Consider the following 19,143-nt stretch of genomic DNA (forward strand, 5'->3'; position numbering starts at 1 on the left):
CTGAGGTCAGGAATTTGAGACCAGCCTGGCCAACATGGCGAAACCCTGTCTCTACTAAAACTACAAAGATTAGCTGGGTATGGTGGCGCATGCCTGTAATCCCAGCTACTTGGGAGGCTGAGGCAGGAGAAAAAAAAAAAACAAAAAAAACAAAACCACACACACAAAAAAACGCTACAGATAAATGACAATGAAATTCTAAAAAGTATACAAGTAGTCCACAAAGAAGGCTTTAATAAATAAATAAATACATACATACATATCCCCAGAAAATGGCAGTAACAGGGTACAAATAGAAAACAAACTGCTAGATTTAAGCCCTAACATATCAATAATTACATCAAATGTAAATGGTCTAAAGGTACCAATTAAAAGACAGAGATTAACAGAGTAGATTAGAAAATATAATCCAACTACATGCTGTCTACAAGAAACTTATTTCAAATGTAATTATACAGACAGGTTGAAATTAAGAGTATAAAAATATATAACATTGAAATGTTAATTAAAAGAAAGCAAAAGTGAGTATATTAATATAATATGAACTTTATTTATTTATCTTTTTTTTTTGAGATGGAGTTTCACTCTTGTCACTCAGACTGGAGTGCAATGGCACAATCTCTGCTCACTGCAACCTCTGCCTCCAGGGTTCCCGTTATTCTCTGTCCTCAGCCTCCCAAGTATTTGGAATTACAGGCATGTACCACCACGGCTGGCTAATTTTTGTATTTTTAGTAGAGATGGGGTTTCACCATGTTGGCCAGGCTGGTCTCGAACTCCTGACCTCAGGTGATCTACCCACCTCGGCATCCCACGGTGCTGGGATTACAGGCGTGAGTTACCACGTCTGGCCTAATATAAGCTTTAGAACAAAGAAAAAATTTAAAAATCCACCAAGAAGGCATAACAATCCTAAATATGTATAAACCAAACAGAGTTGAAAATAACGTAAAGAAAAAAAGAATTTTAAAAAAATAGACAAATCCACAATTACATTAGAGACTTCAACACTTCTCTCATAATAATCAATAGAACGACTAAACAGAAAATCAGCAAGGATATTGAAAAACTCAAAATCATCTTCAGCTAACAGAAGTCAGTCAACATTTAAAGAAGACTCCACACAAGAAAAGCAGAACACACAGAACACAGGTCAAGATAGAACATATCCTGGGCCATAAAACAAACCTCAAATTTAAAAGAATTAACTCATACAGTATGATCCCTGACCACAATGAAATCAAACTAAAAGTCAATCTCCTGACCTCGTGATCCGCCCATCGAGACCACAGTGAAACCCCGTATCTACTAAAAAAATACAAAAAATTAGCCGGGCGTGGTGGCGGGCGCCTGTAGTCCCAGCTACTCGGAGAGGCTGAGGCAGGAGAATGGCGTGAACCTGGGAGGCAGAGCTTGCAGTGAGCCAAGATTGCGCCACTGCACTCCAGCCTAGGAGACAGAGCAAGACTCCGTCTCAAAAAAAAAAAAAAAAAAAAAGTCAATCACAGAAAGACAACAGAAAAATATCCAAACACTTGGAAAATGAACAACACGCTACTAAATAGTACACAGGACAAAGAGAAAGCCTTGGTAGATATCAAAAAATAAATTAACCTGAATAAAAATGAAAGCACAATATATCAAAATTTTCAAGACAACCTAAAAAAAACACTGAGAGAGAAATATATACTACTAACTGCATACATTAGAAAAAAAAAAAGTCTCAAGTCAGTCATCTAAACTTTTATTTGAAGAACCCAGGTGGGGAAAAAAGCAAAATAAACCCAAAGCAAATAAGAGCAAAATTCAATGAAACTGAACACAAACAAAAAAAGAAAAACAAACAAAAAGCTAGTTCCTTTAGAAGATCAATAAAAGAAAACCTCTAGTAAGACTGAGAAATTTTAGAGAGATGACACAAATTACCAATATCAGGAATAAAAAGAGTATATCACTGTAGACTCTGCTGACATCAAAAGGATATGTTTTTGGATGATTTCCTTCAAAAAACTTAGCCGCGCGCGGTGGCTCACCCCCCGTAATCCCAGCATTTAAAAAACAATTAGCCGGGCGTGGTGGCGAGTGCCTGTAATCCCAGCTACTTGGGAGGCTGAGGCAGGAGAATCGCTTGAACCGGGAGGTGGAGGGTGCAATGGGCCGAGATAGCACCATTTCACTCCAGCCTGGGCAACAAGAGCGAAACTCCGTCGCAGACCTTTTTCTCCCCCTTGTAAGGTCGGAGCATTCCCAGTCAGGAAAGAAATTCCTCTACTCTAGGTTTATCCGGCCTCGCATCTCTCCCCAACTGGGCCCAGCCTCAGCCTGTGCTGCAGAAATGTTTCAAGTCGAGCATGTAGAGAAGGAAAAAAAAAATGGAAAGTGATGTGGAAATTAAAATAGCAGCTACATATAAATCTCAACATAGTGCTTAAAATGTGCATAAACGAAACTAGGAGTGCCCTGCACTTTTGTGAAAAGTTCATTTAGAAATAAACGAGAGAGAAGGTGGAGAGGAGCCGAGCACCAGCTGGTGGGGAAAGGGAACAGGCAGGCTAGGGTTAAAAAATGAAGGAGGAAAAGCATCCTCAAGATTATTCGGAATATATATATATATATAAAATATATATAGTATATCCTAATAATATATAAGGATATATTATATCCTAATAATATAAGTAAATAATATATAACTTGTTAAATAATAATATAAATAAATATATTTTATAATTATGTTATTATATAATATTAACATAACATATTATTAATATAATATTTTATATATCATATGTAGTATGATATATCCTAATATATAAAAATAATATTAGGATAAGGGAATACTATTGTTGCAGTAAACTGAGGAATGGAGAGACCGATATGAAAGAACAGGAGGATATTTATTTTAAGGTACCCACCCACTGAGTGGATTCACATCCAAAAAGCTAAGCACTGGCCGGGACTGGTGGCTCACGCCTGTAATCCCAGCACTTTGGGAGGCCAAGGGGGCAGATTACCTGAGGTCAGGAGTTCGAGACCAGCCTGGCCAACATGGTGAAACGCCGTGTCTACTAAAAATACAAAAATTAGCCGGGAGTGGTGGCCCACGCTTGTAATCCCAGCTACTCGGGAGGCTGAGGCAGAATTGCTTGAGCCCAGGAGGCGGAGGTGACAGTGAGCCAAGATCGTGCCACTGCACTCCAGCCTGGCTGACAGAGCGAGACTCTGTCTCAAAACAAAACAAACAAACAAAAAATGCTGAGCATTGAACACAGACAACGCTCACAACACACAGAGCAGGAGTTTTTATAAGCAAAACAAAGGTAGTTAATCATACAGTGCTTAACTTGTGGCCTTGCAGCTGCATCAGAAGAAAAATAAGAACTGGCTAAATACAGACATTTGTAAAACAGTTATGCTTAAGAAGCCAGGGAAAGGAGTAACGGTATAGGAATTTGTCTTTCTTTTTTTTCCCTTCAACCTTGTTCTTGGGTGGGGTGGGGGAAGGGTGTGTCTGGAACCCATTCCTTTAGCCTTGGCTTTTCGGAAAGTATTATAACTGTCCTTGAAGTGAGCTGCTAGGCAGAGGAAAACTTGTTTCTTTTCTTTTTAACCCTTTCCTGTTACTTTTCTTGGAGTGAATGAATGTATATTTATTTTTAAATTTCTGCCTCACTATGAATAACTCTTTACACACAAACTTGACAATTTAGATGAGATAGACTAATTCCTTGAAAAACACAAATTAACACAGCTAACTCAATATGCAATACATTTTTTATAACCCTGTAACTATTAAGGGAATTAAATTTGTAACATAATTAAAAAAAAAAATCAGGCCGGGAGCGGTGGCTCACGCTTGTAATCCCAGCACTTTGGGAGGCCGAGGCGGGCGGATCACGAGGTCAGGAGATCAAGACCACGGTGAAACCCCGTCTCTACTAAAAATACCAAAAAAATTAGCCTGGCGAGGTGGCGGGCGCCTGTAGTCCCAGCTACTCGGAGAGGCTGAGGCAGGAGAATGGCGTGAACCCGGGAGGCGGAGCTTGCAGTGAGTCAAGATTGCACCACTGCACTCCAGCCTGGGTGACAGCCAGACTCCGTCTCAAAAAAAAGAAAAAAAAAAAAAATCAGGAATCTGGCCGGGCGCGGTGGCTCACGGCTGTAATCCCAGCACTTTGGGAGGCCGAGGCGGGAGGATCACCTGAGGTCAGAAGTTCGAGACCAGCCTGGCTAACATGCTGAAACCCCATCTCTACTAAAAATACAAAAATTAGCCGGATGTGGTGGCAGGCGCCTGTAATCCCAGCTGCTTGGGAGGCTGAGGCAGGAGAATCGTTTGAACCCGGGAGGCAGAGGTTGCAGTGAGCCGAGATCGCACCATTGCACTCCAGCCTGGAGGACAAGAGCATGACTTCGTTTAAAAAAAAAAAATCAGGAATCTTCGAACCCAAGAAAATTTCACTGAAGAATTCTAAGAAGTGCTTAAGGAAGCCAGGCGCGGTGTCTCATGCCTCTAATCCCAGCACTTTGGGAGGCCGAGGCGGACGAATCATGAGGTCAGAATATCGAGACCATCCTGGCTAACACGGTGAAACCCCATCTCTACTAAAAATCCAAAAAATTAGCCGGGCGTGGTGGCAGGAAGCCTGTAGTCCCAACTACTCGGGATGCTGAGGCAAGAGAATGGCGTGAACCCGGGAGGCGGAGCTTGCAGTGACACTCCAGCCTAGCAGAGCGCGACTCCATCTCAAAAAAAAAAAAAAAAGTGCTTAAAGAATTAAAACAAGGTCTACACAATCTATTCTTAAAAAACAGAAGAGGACAGAAAACTTTCCATTTATTTACCTGATGCCAAAACCAGGTAAATACAGTACAAAACAATGAGTATTGGTGCATAAATACCAAAATATTATCAAATAGAATTCAGCAATATAGAAGAAGCATTATACACCATGACCAAGTGGGGTTTATTCCAGAGACGTAAGACTAGGTAAATTTAGAAACAGTCACTGCAATCCACCATATTAACAGGCTAAAAAAATAAAATCACATGATCATATCACAGTAGAAAAAGCATTTGTCAAACTTCAATAGCTACTCATGACAAAAAGTCTCAGAAAAATAGGAATAGAGAACAGCTAACACTGTACATCATGGTAAAAGACAGAATGTGTATTAGTCCGTTTTCACACTGCTTTGAAGACACTACCTGTGACTGGGTAATTTTTTTTTATTTTAAGATGGAGTCTTGCTCTGTCGCCCAGGCTGGAGTGCAGTGGAGTCCTCTCGGCTCATTTCAACCTCTGCCTCCTGGGTTCAAGCAATTCTTCTGCCTCATTCTCCCGAGTGGCTGAGACTACAGGCGCAGGCCACCACGCCCGGCTAATTTTTGTGTTTTTAGTACAGACGGGGTTTCACCGTATTGGTCAGGCTGGTCTGGAACTCCTGAACTCATGATCCACCCGCCTCAGCCTCCCAAAGTGCTGGGATTACCGGCGTGAGCCACTGTGTCTGGGTAATTGATAAAGGAAATAGGTTTAATTGAGTTACATAGCTGAGGAGGCTTCAGGAAACTTACAATCATGGCAGAAGGGAAATGGGAAGCAAGGACCTTCTTTCCATGACAGCAGAAGAAAGAAGTATGAGCAAAAGAGGAACTTGACAAACACTTATGAAACCATCAGATCTCATGAGAACTCACTCACTATCACCAGAACAGCATGGGGGAAGCCACCCCCATGATCCAACTGCCTGCCACCAGGTTTCTCCCACAAAGTCAAAGGAATTAGAATAATTATTTAAAATCTAGGAGGAACAAATAGTCTACCTGATTTCAAGACTATTTCATTACATTGTTGCATTCTTGTACTATTGTATTATTACTACAGTAATTAAGACTGTATAGTATTGGCAAGGAGATAGGCACATGGTTAATACAGAATCGAAAAATAAACCCACACAAATATTCTCAAAGAATTAATTAATTAATTAATTAATTAATTTGGTTTTTGACAAAGTTACCTAAGTAGTAATTCCATGAAAGAAAAATAAGTCTCATGCCTTCACGAAAGTGAACTTAAAATGGATTGCAGATATGAATATAAAATGCAAAACTATAAAACTTTGAGGAAAAAATATGGAAGATAATATTTCCAATCTAGGGCTAGACAAATAATTTTACAGTTGACAGTGAAACATGATCCAGAGATCTTGTAAAGCTGGTTCTTTTTTCCTCCTTTCCTCTCCTGCTGTGTCAGTTGCTTTGGCTGGTACAGAGGCTGACCAAATAGAAATAGAAATAAGAGAGCACTAAAGGCAATGAATTAGGTCATGTTTTTACTTTTTATGTGACAAAGAAATGACAGAATTGGTGGCCAGGTGCAGTGGCTCATACCTGCATTCCCAGCACTTTGGAAGGCCTAGGAGGGCAGATCACCTGAGGTCAGGAATTCAAGACCAGCCTGGTCAACATGGTGAAACCCCACCTCTACTTAAAATTAGCTGGGCATGGTGATGCGCACCTGAAATCCCAGCTACTCAGGAGACTGAGTCAGGAGAATCACTTGAACCCAGGAGGCAGAGATTGCAGTGAGCCAAGATCATGCCACTGCACTCCAGCCTGGGCGATAGAGTGAGATCCTGTCTCAAAAAAAAGAAAAGAAAAGAAAAGCAAAAAAAGAAATGAGAGAAAAGGAAAGGAGAAAGATAGAAAAAAGAAAGAAAAAGAAAAGAAAGAAAGAAAAGAAAAGAAAGAAAGGAAAAAGAGAGAAAGAGAAGGGAGGGTAGAATGATAAGAAAGGAAAGAAATAAAGAAAATTGGCTCAAAAGAGTCTCCTGGCTGACAAGAACTCGGGTGAGTTCTTCTACAGGAAAATCAGAGTCTCTCGTGTGTGACCACCAAAATCATCTAAAATATTGACGGTGTCAAAGAGATAATAAATCCACCCCCACCCCGATGTAAGGCAAATACAAACTTCACTGGCTTTCCTAGGTGGTTTGAGTTTTTTATTGAGAATAGGCAGGGAACCCCGGGAACAACTCTTTCTCCTCAGCAGGTGCCTGGCCCTGGACCCCCTTCTTAAACCTCTGGAACAGAGCTTCTCAAACTTTAGCATCAGCGGCTGGGCGCGGTGGCTCATGCCTGTAATCCCAGCACTTTGGGAGGCCGAGGCGGGCGGATCACGAGGTCAAGAGTTCGAGACAAGCCTGACCAACATAGTGAAACCCCATCTCTACTAAAAATACAAAAATTAGCTGGGCATAGTGGCGCGCGCCTGTAATCCCAGCTACTTGGGAGGCTGGTGCAGGAGAATCGCTTGAACCCAGGAGGCGGAGATTGCAGTGAGCTGAGATTGCACCACTGCATTCCAGCCTGGGCGACAGGGCGAGACTCCATCTCAAAAAAAAAAAAAAAAAAACAAAAAAAAAAACAAAACAAAAAAAACTTTAGTATCAGAGTCACTTGAGGGCTTACTCAAACACAGGTGGCTGGGCCCCTCCCTCCACAATTCTGATTCAATAGATCTGAGGTTGGGCCTGGAATTTGGCATTCCGCTTGTAGCACCCTGATCCCTCACCCCTTACTCTCCTGTGCAGTGTCCACTGTGACTAACATGCCACTATTTGCTTAAAGTGCCTGGAGAGAACCAGTGGATAGAAGGGAAAAAAAGTATGAAACAAAAAGAAAATGTCTGCATTACCTTCCTTCAAAAATACACCATGGAATACTATGCAGCCATAAAAAATGATGAGTTCATGTCCTTTGTAGGGACATGGATGAAACTGGAAATCATCATTCTCAGTAAACTATCACAAGGACAAAAAACCAAATACTGCATGTTCTCACTCATAGGTGGGAATTGAACAATGAGAACACATGGACACAGGAAGGGGAACATCACACTCTGGGGACTGTTGTGGGTTGGGGGGAGGGGGGAGGGATAGCATTAGGAGATACACCTAATGCTAAATGACGAGTTAATGGGTGCAGCACACCAACATGGCACATGGATACATATGTAACAAACCTGTACGTTGTGCACATGTACCTTAAAACTTAAAGTACAATAATAAAAAAAATGTATCTTATAACAAACATGTGATTGGCCACTGGGGCACAGAGTCAGTCTTCAGCTAAGCAGGTTTCACTAGACAATATCCCTCCTGTATGCTGGTTATGGATATTTTCACTGAACAAAAGAATCAAGAAGTAAGGACAGCCTAGGCTGATAGAGTATTAGACTGGTGGACTGATGACAAATATCGTACTCTGTTGCCTCTCAACCACTTTTGATTCAACAGCAAACATATACACAGAGGAGAGCAGTTTTGAAACATGCAGCATTGGAAACCCCTAAAAGGTGTCATCAGTAGATAGGATTTCCTGGAGTTCCCTCGTCATGCAAAGCAGAAGTGATAGGATTGACAGAGAAAGAAAAAAAAATTTTTTTTTTTTTTTAATCAGAAGAAGTGCCAACACACCTGTAATTTACTCACCTTTACTTTGCATCTATTTTCCATTGTGGCAGAAAAGCTTTCTCACTTTTTCATATGGGACCTCCGTTTGCTGTTAACAGAGGTTTCCAGGCAATGTTTTATGTTTTGTTTTATTTTATTTTATTTTATTTTGAGACGGAGGTTCTCTCTTGCTGCCCAGGTTGGAGTGCAATGACGAGATCTCGGCTCACTGCAACCTCCGCCTCTCGGGTTCAAACGATTCTCTTGACTCAGCCTCTTGAGTAGCTGGGATTACAGGCGGGCGTCACCACGCCTGGCTAATTTTGTATTTTTAGTAGAGAGGGAGTTTCTCCATATTAGTCAGGCTGGTCTCGAACTCCCGACCTCAGGTGATCGCCCCACCTCGGCCTTCCAAAGTGCTGGGATTACAGGAGTGAGCCACCGCGCCCGGACCCCAATGTTTTATTTTAACGAGGAAAATGGAGTGACTGAGGAAATACAGGAAAATGAATCAATCGTATGGAATATCAGTAGGGAATGTGTTGATTCGTATTGATTTCGCTCCTTCCGTGTTGAAGACCTTAATTCCCCAACAGTCTTCGTTCGGTTGTCCAGCGTCCTGCCACTCTCATCTCAAGCGGCCGGAGAGCCACATTTTCTCAGCTTTGGATCGCACTTGTGGCTGTGTTCTCTGGGCGGGTCGACAGGGAGAGAAATCAGTGGACAGATGCTTTGACTCTGGATTTGGCTCAGAAAACAAAAACAACGACCAAAACGAAATGCCCGGGGGCGCTTTTCTGCCCTTCTTCTTCTCAGTTTTTCCTTCTCTTTAATCATAGTACAAAACCGAAGCCGAAGTGAGCCGCCTGTTGATATGCACGCTTTTGTTTGCTTTCAAGAGACACTGATGGGACCTCATTCTTCTTTCTCCTCTTCCTTCTGCCGTCGCAATCGCCTTAGGTGATGTCGAGGCTTACAGTATAGAGATGGGAGATAAGTGAAGGCCATCCATTGGGTTACGTTTTTACTCTCTATACGTGCAGAAATAGGATAGAAAAAGATGAGGAGACAGAAGGCTATGTTGCTTGAGAATTACGTTTGAGCACTGCCAGAGCAAAACCACCACTTGGAGGTGCCGGGGATCGAACCCGGGGCCTCATACATGCAAAGCATATGCTCTACCACTGAGCTACACCCCCCTCCTGAAAGACCGTTTCATAATAATTTTCAGGAGGTAACTTTCATTTCCTGAGACTGGCTCCGTGAGCATGCTGGTAGTAGTGGTTAGTATTATGGAGCGTCTGCAGCTGCTCTGAGTAGAAGATACTCGGTACTAATGAGGGGATACAGATTCTTTAGTATACTGTACAAGACTTGAAATGGAAAGCAAAGTATTAGAAAAGTGTCAGATAACCGCCACAAGAAGTTTCCACTGTGGCTTTAAAACGTTGAGTTGTTAGGATCTCCTTCTTCTGTTATGCTTGGCAAGGAATCAAATTGTGGTTTTTCATTCTTTCGATTTCTTTCAGAGATGACACAAAGCTATCGAAATTCAGCTTTTTCTTACCTAAAATGCTTCATATTTGTTGTTTACTCAGCCAGAATATTAAAGGTTAGATTTGATTGAGGAAAGTCACAGTCAGAAGAAAACCTGAGAGCGATGCACTCAGCATTTCATCTTAAGGGTCTTTAGCTGGCGTGTTGTCCTGCACCTGTACTCATAGCTAATCCAGAGGCTGAGGCAGGAGAATCACTTGACCTCGGGAGCTGGAGGCTCAGGGAGCTATGATCATGCCACTGCGCTCCAGCCTCGGTGATGGAGTGAGACCCTGTATCAAAAACAAAAAAGAAAAGAAAAGAAAAATTTATAAGGTGTGAGTGAAACAACACCTCTGGGAATGACGAGAAGAGTTGAATTATGAGGGTGAGATAAAAAATAAGTAGAAACAGGATTTAAGAGGTACAGGGGAAAGTAGTTTAGAAAAACAAACAGGCTATTGCCAAACAGAAGGAGGTGCAGAAAAGGGGAGTTTTTAACAACTCTTTAAGGAATGAGAGAAAGATTGGAAGATGGAGAAGATAAGTTAGCTTGGCTCATGCTAAATTCAGTACATCTGTGGAGCACACTGTGAGGATGTTACACGGAGAACTCAGGCAATTGACTGTCTCCGGCCTGGGATTTGTGAGCATTAATAGTAGTAGACATATTGATTGCATGGAGGGTGGATAAAGACTAAAAACGGTCCTTTTAGATTTGGGAATTACAAACCTATTCATGATATTTGTTAAAAAATAATAATAATAATAAGCCGGGTATGGTGGCTCACGCCTGTAATCCCAGTACTTTGGGAGGCCAAGGCGGGTGGATCACCTGAGGTCAAGAGTTCGAGACCAGGCTGCCCAGCATGGTGAAACCCTGTCTATACTAAAAATACAAAAATTAGCTGGGCGTGGTGGTGCACACCTGTAATCCCAGCTACTCCGGAGGCTGAGGCAGGAGAATCGCTTGAAGCCGGGAGGCAGAGGTTGCAGTGAGCAAGATGATGCCATTGCACTCCAGCCTGGGCAACAAGAGTGAAACTCTCTCAAATAAAATAAAATAAAATAAAAATAATAAATAATAAAGTAAAAAAAATTTTTAAAAAGTTTGCTCCTCAAAATTCTTGAACCCTGGTATTTATCGTTATTTATCATGATTAGGACTGTGTTCTTCAAACTACATAAGAAGATGAGAAGAAAATCCATTTCCTGACACTAAATTTCTAGTGGCTGTTAACTCTTTCTCATTCTGATTTACCCATATGTGAGCCTTTGCCAACATTCATAAAATAACATTGATCCCTTGTAGAACTGGCAGAAAATAGCAGGTTATATGGCAGACTTGTGTTTTCGGTTGGCTGATGGAATTTCTAGAATAAAAATAGAAAGCACCGAATGCTAGGTTTCACCGAATAAGAGACAAGAGAAGTGTTACACACAAAATTGGTGTGTGCGTGTGTGTGTTTGTCTGACTGTGTGCGCATGTAAATGCTAGGGATATTATTTTGGCTCTTCGATGCTGTAGAAGTAATATTAGGACAGTTTGCAGAAACACTCCTTCATCATTATGTCATGTTGCACCCAGAGAAAGCTGGATGTCTACTGGATTCTTGGGAATTCATCATAATATGAAGGTCTGCCTTTTTGTTTGCCTCTTGAAAAGGAGAGAATTTTAAATAATCAAATAACTGTAGCTCTCTTCTGACTATCTACCAACAACACGATTGAAACACATTTTTTTGTAAAAACTGTAGGATGAGCTTATTTAACAAAGAATTCCTCTGAGGAATTAAACATTTAATTCTGAAGACAGAACACCCTCATGTGATACATACTCAATTCAGAAAACCTAAAAATATATAAAGTATCTGCTTAAACCTGCACTGTCCAATAAGGTTACCATTAGCCACATTGGCTATTGAATGCTTGAAATTTCCCAGTCCAAGTTAAGAGTGTTGTAAGTGTAAAATATATATCAGATTTGGCCAGGCACAGTGGCTTACATCTGTAATCCCAGTACTTTGGGAGGCCGAGGTGAGTGGATCACAAGGTCAGGAGTTTGAGACCAATCTGACCAACATGGTGAAACCCCGTCTCTGCTAAAAATACAAAAATTGGCCTGGCTTGGTGACACACACCTGAAATCCCAGCTACTCAGGAGGCTGAGGCAGGAGAACTGCTTGAACCTGGGAGGTGGATGTTGCAGTGAACCGAGATTGCACCACTGCACTCCAGCCTGGGTGACAGAGCGAGACTCCTTCTCAAAAAAAAAAAAAAAAAAAAAAAAAAAAAAAAAAATATATATATATATATATATATATGTATATATACACCAGATTTCAAAGATGTGCAATACTAGTTTTTAAATATAAAATATCTCACTAATAATTTTATAATTGATAGCTTCTTAAAATAAGTTTTTGGATATACAAAGTGATTTAAATATATTATTGAAACTGGACATAAAAGATAGCAACAACAAACACTGGGGACTATGGGGAGGGGTGGGAGAGAGGGCAGAAAGGTTTGAAAAGCTACCTCTTGGGTACTATGCCTACCACCTGGGTGATGGGATCAATTGCACTCAAAACCTCATGCAATTTACCCAGCATCATGTAGTATACCCATGTAACAAACCTTCACGTGTACCCCCAATCTAAAATAAAATTTGAAATTACATAAAAATATAAACATTGACAGTTTATTTTTTTAATGCAACTACTGCAACAGGTAACACTACAAAATGGCTGTCATTTATGACTTGTATTATCTCTTGATTGGACAGAATTGTCTAGAGACAATGTTATCTATTTAGGTGCTGTTCTGGGAGAATCCCAGAGGCAGAGAACATGGAGCATGATCTGCCAGGAATTAAGTTTCATGTCGTGGGTGGACTTGACAGAATGCATTTCTATGCATGATCTCCTTTGATCTTTACAACATCCCATTTTACAAAATCATTATTAACATCATTTTTAAGCCACTGAATGGCAGACAAATCATGCTTGGAATTGCCCTAGGCCTTCCATTTCAACAGAATGTAAAGGAATCTTTACTGTGGTAGGCACAAAAACATTCAATGTTACTGTTTGTCTAGTTAAATATTTCTTAATGGAATAAAACACAAGCTTCTGAGTTGAGAAAGCCTCAGTGAAAGGATAAAGTATCTGATTCCCAGTTTCTGTACAGTCAATGTCCCTACCCTGACGTTACTTCTCATTTGGTACTAATTTTCCTTTTGCAACTTGCTGCAGTTTTGATGGTGGAGTACTGTAGATTATTGTCTCCTCACAGGGTATGCAGAAGTTAGAGAAAAACAACACTGAAACTGAAGCAGTAATTTGAAAGAAAAAAAATCAAAGTGACTAAAAAAGACCTATTATCCCAACACAGAATTTCAAGAGGGGAGTTGAAGTGAAAAAGGGAAAATGGGGCACATGCACCTGAGTCTTGACTTTGCTGCCCATTTGCTTTCATTTTCAGTATTCTAGAACCCCTCATGAATGTTTGATAGAATAATTCATATAGAAATACATATATTTCTTTTTTCCTGGATACAAACATGGAAACAGCTTAAGATTTGGAAATTCTAGACAAGGTTGCCAGGCTAAAGAAATGTCTTCTCAGCAAGAAAATGTAGAATGTTCTTGTAATTGGGCCTGGTGCAATGGCTCCCGCCTGTAATCCAAGCACTTTGGGAGGCCTACCTAGGCAGGTGGATTGCTTAAACCTAGGATTTCAAGACCAGCCTGGGCAACATGGTGAAACCCACTGTCTGCAAAAAAAAATACCAAAAAAAAAAAAAAAAATTTAGCCAGGCATGGTGGTGCTTGCCTGTAGTCCCATCTACTCAGGGCGCTGACATGTGGAGTTACTTCAGCCCAGGGAGGTTGAGGCTGTAGTGAGTTGTGATTGTATAACTGCACTCCAGCCCGGATGACAGGGTGAGACCCTGCTTGAAAGAAAGAAAGAAAGAAAGAAAGAAAGAAAGAAAGAAAGAAAGAGAAAAGTTCTTCTTACAGCAGTTTAATGATGGAGCTGACTCAAGATACAAACCCGGGTTTTTCTAATTTCAAAATGTTTCTTGCATACACCACACCCCCATATATATGCTTATACAGTATAATAGTTACTTCACTGTATGTTTCTTTTTTTCATATTTCTTGTGATTTAAAAATATCCCTCGCCCAATACATATAAATAATATCAAATCAAAAATTACTTGTAAATGCCACAGCGTATAGCACATTGGAATTTCTTAGGTTTTAAAACTAATAACTTCCTAAGTTTAAGACTATAAATAAGGACGGGCCCAGTGGCTCACGCCTGAAATCCGAGCACTTTGAGAGGCCGAGGCGGGTGGATCACCTGAGGTCAGGAAGTCGAGACCAACCTGACCAACATGGAGAAACCCTGTCTCTACTAAAAATACAAAAATTAGCCGGGCATGGCTGGGGGTCCTGTAATCTCAGCTTACTAGGGAGGCTGAGACATGAGAATAGCTTGAACTCAGGAGGCGGAGGTTACAATGAGCCGAGATCGCGCCGTTGCACTCCAGCCTGGGCGACAGAGTGAGACTCCGTCCAAAAACTTTAAATAATTTATGTAATGACAGCACTTCATGGAAGACTTCAGTGGAATATACAAAGGAGAGAGTGATACAAACATGTACATTACCTTTATCAGACTTTCAAAAACTCCCAAAAATTGGAGCTATGTACGCTTCGGGGATTGGCGTACAAGTGCTGTATAAGGGAGTGATAACTAGGCAGAACTCAAAAGATGCTGGCTGAAACCCGGGGTTGAACCAGGGAACTTTAAGATCTTCAGTCTAACGCTCTCCCAATTGAGCTATTTCAGCTACTCTGAGCACACCCTTAGTTATTTCTTTAAAATATAAAAACCGTCATTTGTAGAGTGAGTGTATTTTCTAATTCCTAATTCTGTTTTGTTCAGTATCAATACAAAAATTAGCCACGGATGGTGGCGCGCGCCTGTAATCCCAGCTACTAGGGAGGCTGAGGCAGGAGAATTGCTTGAACCCGGGAGGTGGCGGTTGCAGTAAGCCGAGATCACGCCACTGCACTCCAGCCTGGGCGATAGAGGGATTGTCTAAAAAAATAAATAAATAAAATAAATGACAAGAAAAGAAAGAAAAGAAGGATCTCTTACGTCCTCCAGTACATTCTATCTCTTCCTTAGAGTTTTTAAAATTGTGGTCTGCACATTGGTGCATAACAACTCTTTTTTGTTGTTGTTTTCGAGACAGGGTCCCGCTCTGTTGCCTAGGCTGGAGTGCAGTGGTGCAATCTCGGCTCGCGGCAACCTCTGCCTCCCCGGCTCAATGGATCCTCCGACTTCAACTGAGGGAGAGGGAGTCTCGCTCTGTCGTCCAGGCTGGAGAACAGCGGCGCGGAGTAGCTGGGATTACAGGCGCGCGCCACCACCCCTGGCTAATTTTTGTATTGATATTGAACAAAAAAGAATTAGGCCTTAGGAAATACACTCACTTTACAAATGAAGATTTTTATATTTTGAAGAAATTGCTAGCAGTAAGTACTCACAGTAGCCGAAATAGCTCAGTTGGGAGAGCGTTAGACTGAAGATCTAAAGGTCCCTGGTTCGATCCCGGGTTTCGGCAGGCTTTTTTTTTTATTTTAGTTCTGCCTAATTATCACGCCCTTATACAACACTTGCACGCCAACCCCAGAAGTGTATATATCTCAATATAAGAAATTCTTACGTTAAGTCAAAAGTTGAAAAACATTGGACTTCTTTGCTTAGACGTAGAAACAAATTCAGAGGTTTACAGAATTTCAGAAACAACCCTCTCTGGAATGAGAAAATTGCTGAGGCCAACGATGACTTGCAAACTGAATTTTAATAAAACCTTTTCTATGTCTTAACAGTTTTCAAACTCAATCTCCTATTCTGAGAGTCGAGGCTTTCTATTTTTAGCCAAAATTTGGTGGGAGGGTCAATTAGGATATATTTTTCGATTATTTCCTCAAAAAAAGTTTTAGATTCTCTTACAGACTTTTTTCTCCCCTTGTAAGGTCTGAGCCTTCTCAGACAGGAAACAACATTCCTCTACTCTAGGTTTATCCCTCCACGCGTCTCTCCCCAGCTGGGCGCAGCCTCAGCCTATGCGGCAAAAATATTTAAAGCTGAGCATATACAGAAGGAAAAAAAGAAAAAAAAAGAGAAAGTGATGTGGAAAGATCTACATCTGAATCACAACACAGTGTTTAAAATGTGCGTAAACGAGTCTAGGAGTGCGCTGCACTATTGTGAAAAGTTCGTTCTGAAAGCTGGGCGCAGTGGCTCACGCCTATAATCCCAGCACTTTGGGAGGCCGAGGCGGACGGATCACTTGAGATCAGAAGTTGGAGACTATCCTGGTGAAAATGGTGAAATCCCGTCCCTACTAAAAATACAAAAATTAGCCGGGTGTGGTGCGGGGCTCCTGCAATCTCAGCTAATCGGGAGACTGAGGTAGGAGAATCGCTTGATCCCAGGAGGTGGAGGTTGCAGTGAACCGAGATCGCGCCACTGCACTGCAGCCTGGGCGACAGAGCGAGACTCCGTCTCAAACAACAAAAACAAACAAGCAAACAAAAAACAAAAACAAACAAGCAAACAAAAAACAAAAACAAACAAGCAAAAAGTAAACGGGAGGAGCCGAGCGTCAGCTTGCGGGGAGAGGGAAGAGGCGGGGTGCCGTGAAGTGGAGGAAAAAAAGGACAAAAGGGAGAGGGGTAGAGGGCAAGGAAAAGCATCCTCAAGATTATTAGTACTTGGATGGACTGGATGGTAGAGTGAGTCTAATCGCCACATCTCTCCGTCGCTTCCTCTGGATATGAGAGAAGAGAGGTTCCTTTTTGTCCCTAGGGGGATAGGCTCGACCAGGAAGGGGACCTGGTTCGTTTCGCCCAGGCTGTCACGGCTTCAAGAGCGCCTCACCGCTCTTTACGTTGCTGGACAGACCAGTTGAGCTCTTTGGGTATGCACGTAAGGTCGCATTTTTATTTGCGGTTCAGGAAATGCTGATACTGGAGCTTCTGAGGGAGCTGCAGGGATTTCCCGATTTCCTGCATGCCACTGTGGAAAGTTAGAAGCGGAATCTACTGGCAGCTTTGAGACTAAGCATGATGGAGGAAACATCTAATTTTATTAGCTTTTGTCTGAAATGCAAAAGATGAGAAAGAAAGTTCCCGTTTGTTTGCTCCACATATTAACTGCATTTCAAAAGAATAACGTAAACACACTGAAGAGGAAAGAACTGATCTAAGAAAACGGTTTACACAGATTGTTGTTCTAATTGTAAGATCAAGAAGAACATCGAACAAATCTTAAACTCTATGTATCAGGATTATTTTTTGTAGAGTGAGGGCTGTAGCAATTCTGATATTTTGTGTGAATTTTAGGATTGGGAAATCGAGTGTCTGTTGTTGGAACCAGACTCTCACTGTGGGAGAAGAAGGAAGGTAAAGAATAGTCCTGTTGATACTGATGGGAACTAGAGGCATCAGTATGAAATTGTACATATGAAATTGTAAAATTTCCCCACAGATCTATGTGCTAACTGGGCCTAGAAGAAATGATACCTCAGAAGCAATGAGCAAAGATAACTCTATCTTGATATTCAAGTACGATTCTCTACTTAAAGGAACCAGAGATACTAATAGAAAGTAGCTATTAGTGTCAACTAATAGGACTGTGCCAGGGAAACTACAAGATGAACCTAAGATATCTTGCCGTGCCAGAATGTAAGTGCTCAGAAATGACGGGGGTGATTTAAAAGGACACAGAAGCCAGCTTGAAGGGAATCTCACTGGCCAAATCTGGCACACTTTGAGCATCAATGATGACAATAACTGATTATCAATCTTGGGAACTTAAACAAATAAATATGGAAGACGGGACGATTTTCCTTACAGTGGTTTGCCAAATGATAAATGTGAAAGTGAGGGCCGGGCGCGGTAGCTCACACCTTTAATCCCAGCACTTTGGGAGGCCGAGGCGGGCAGATCACGAGGTCAGGAGATCGACATCATCCTGCCTGACACGGTGAAACCCCGTCTCCACTAAAAATACAAAAAATTAGCCGGGCATGGTAGCGGGTGCCTGTAGTCCCAGCTACTCGGGAAGCTGAGGCGGGAGAATGGCGAACCCGAGAGGTGGAGCTTGCAGTGAGCCGAGATTGCGCCACTGCACCCAGCCTGGGCAACAGAGCGAAACTCCGTCTCAAACAAACAAACAAACAAACAACGTGAGGATAAAATTTAAAAATCCCCATTTAAACAACACCATCAGAATGATGATAGATGCAGGCAAAATTTGTAAGTCAATGTTAAAGTATAGGTAAAATTTTAATGAGGATCAGGATATTTGCGTAGTCTCAGAGTATTTCCCTGTAGATTACTTATTAATTACAATGAGGAAAATGATATTTTTTCAGGGAAGAAGCAGTAATTACAAACTTAAAATCAAGTGATCAAGCTAACTTCAGTCAGCTCATGACTCTTGGTGTGAGAGAGGGTAACAACGTGATTTCTGTGACATTTCTCCCAATTTCCACAACCCGATGTAATCTTATCATGGCTAATACAGATTAAGAAACGTTGCACAAAACCACTGGAAAAACTCTTCAAAAACATGTCGGTGTTGTGAAAGACAAGAAGATTAAGAAACTGTTCCAAATTAAAGGGCACTAAAGACTCAAGACAACTAGATTCATATGTGATTCTGAAATGGATCCTAGCTTGGGAGAGAAATTTCTATAAAAGTTTTTATTGGTACAAATAGACAATTTTTAATAGACTTTATGTTAGACTATATTCACATTTATCAAGGTTAAATTTACTGAACTTGACAATTGTGCTGTATTAAGGAATTGACCTTGTTCTTAAGAAATACACATTGAAGTATTTAAGAATAAAAAGATATAATGTCTGAAAATCATTATCAAATAGTTTAGAGAAATAATCTTTGTCTGATATATATATATATATATAATACATAATACATATATATGATATGGATTCCAGTGTTGTTGATTGGTCATTGAGGAAAAGATGTTTTGAAATTATCCCAAGATTTGAACAATATATGCTTCTCAGATGGTCCCATTTCATTTTAAATGTTGCT

General features: G+C 41.1%; 3 non-coding genes across 3 annotated transcripts; 1 reads left to right on the top strand and 2 right to left on the bottom strand.

Moving 5' to 3' along the window:
• Positions 1-9,581: 9,581 nt before the first annotated feature.
• Positions 9,582-9,653, bottom strand: TRNAA-UGC. The gene has a single exon. It is a non-coding gene; the product is annotated as a tRNA-Ala (tRNA).
• A 5,127-nt stretch (positions 9,654-14,780) lies between these two features.
• On the bottom strand, positions 14,781-14,854 carry TRNAF-GAA. Its single transcript has one exon. It is a non-coding gene; the product is annotated as a tRNA-Phe (tRNA).
• A 707-nt stretch (positions 14,855-15,561) lies between these two features.
• TRNAF-GAA lies at positions 15,562-15,634 on the top strand. Its single transcript has one exon. It is a non-coding gene; the product is annotated as a tRNA-Phe (tRNA).
• Positions 15,635-19,143: the final 3,509 nt, after the last annotated feature.

The sequence above is a fragment of the Nomascus leucogenys genome, chromosome 22a (assembly GCF_006542625.1).
Source record: "Nomascus leucogenys isolate Asia chromosome 22a, Asia_NLE_v1, whole genome shotgun sequence".
In the NCBI taxonomy this organism is placed as follows: Eukaryota; Metazoa; Chordata; class Mammalia; order Primates; family Hylobatidae; genus Nomascus; species Nomascus leucogenys.